Raw genomic sequence first — 1,312 nt, 5'->3', positions numbered from 1 at the left:
GTGTTAACTCGTTGTTCGAATCGTCTCTTAATCAAGAATTTCTCCGATTCTTTTTCACGATGAAAAACAAATCAATTTCAAATGAATCGATTTTTCCAAACGTAGATCGCCTAATACCGTAGATAATCGTGTATTTTAGTAAGGAATCTAGGTAGATTAATTACCACAAGAAAAATGATGAAACAGTGCGTTGCGATCATAGTGAACTATAGATAAATTACAAACGATACACGTCTGGCAGTGACCCAACAAATTAGAAACTAGTACTGTTCGAAACATTAGAATTTTCTCTCGAAAGGAACGAAAAGGAAGTAAGGGGAGAATAGATTCTTGCCCAGAGAAAGTTCGTGAAGGCGATAAAAGTTTCGCGCACTTCCTGGGAAAGGCGTAAATGAGCTAGCGCACCGGTTACACGCTCCTTGCTCCGATGATAATATTTTTCACAGGACGAGTAGGAACAAAGGACGAGGAATGGCCGCGACAGAACAATTAAGCGCCGAATATCGTGCGTTCCATGCAAATACGCGCGGTTCACGCTCTCGTAGCTGCGACCAAGACGTATGTATTTACAACGCGTCGCACAGCTAACTTATGCGAGGGCCGCAATTAGCTTAACCCCCTCGACCGTCGCAAAATTACTTACAATATAGCCGCTGTCTAGAACTATCGGTCCGGTGATCGCATAATTTTACTTAGAATGCCAACGATCCTATCCTTCCATGGTCTAAGAACGCTCGTTTTTATTCCCCGACATACAGCCACCATCTAGGGAGGAGAATTATCGTAATGACCGTTTGAAAAACCTTCTACTATTTAGTATCTTATAGATAAGTTGACGATGAAGTAATTAATACCTAATTGCATACCGCAGAGGACTGGTGGATCTCTAGAAAATAGTACGAAATAGTACACAATGGCGCATTCGATTAGTTAACTCGGTATTGTGCAGGACATACTGGCGCAAGAATAACTATATATATATATATGTAAAATAGCAATCGCTAATACCGAAGCATCTAACTGGCGTATCACGCATGATACCAAGTAGCATTCAAACAGACTTAGAATCGAAAGTTCGACGAAACATACCCGTGAAACGATAATACGAGCAAAAGCAACTCGAGAGGGCGTTCTTCCAATGGCGGCGATGCAATGCTCGAGCAGTCCGCTACCAAAGACCAAGTAACGTCGCGTTCAAACGATAGATCGGGAAACGAGACGAACCTGAAGAGATGACAAACACTGTCAAAAGCGTTAGCGTGTACGAAATCGACATTACCTTCGTGGTGAGCTCGAAAGAAAAAAAATAACG

Source organism: Bombus impatiens, unplaced genomic scaffold, assembly GCF_000188095.3.
Source record: "Bombus impatiens unplaced genomic scaffold, BIMP_2.2 scf_0463, whole genome shotgun sequence".
NCBI classification, from domain to species: Eukaryota; Metazoa; Arthropoda; class Insecta; order Hymenoptera; family Apidae; genus Bombus; species Bombus impatiens.
Note: the sequence above shows the minus strand (reverse complement) of the source record.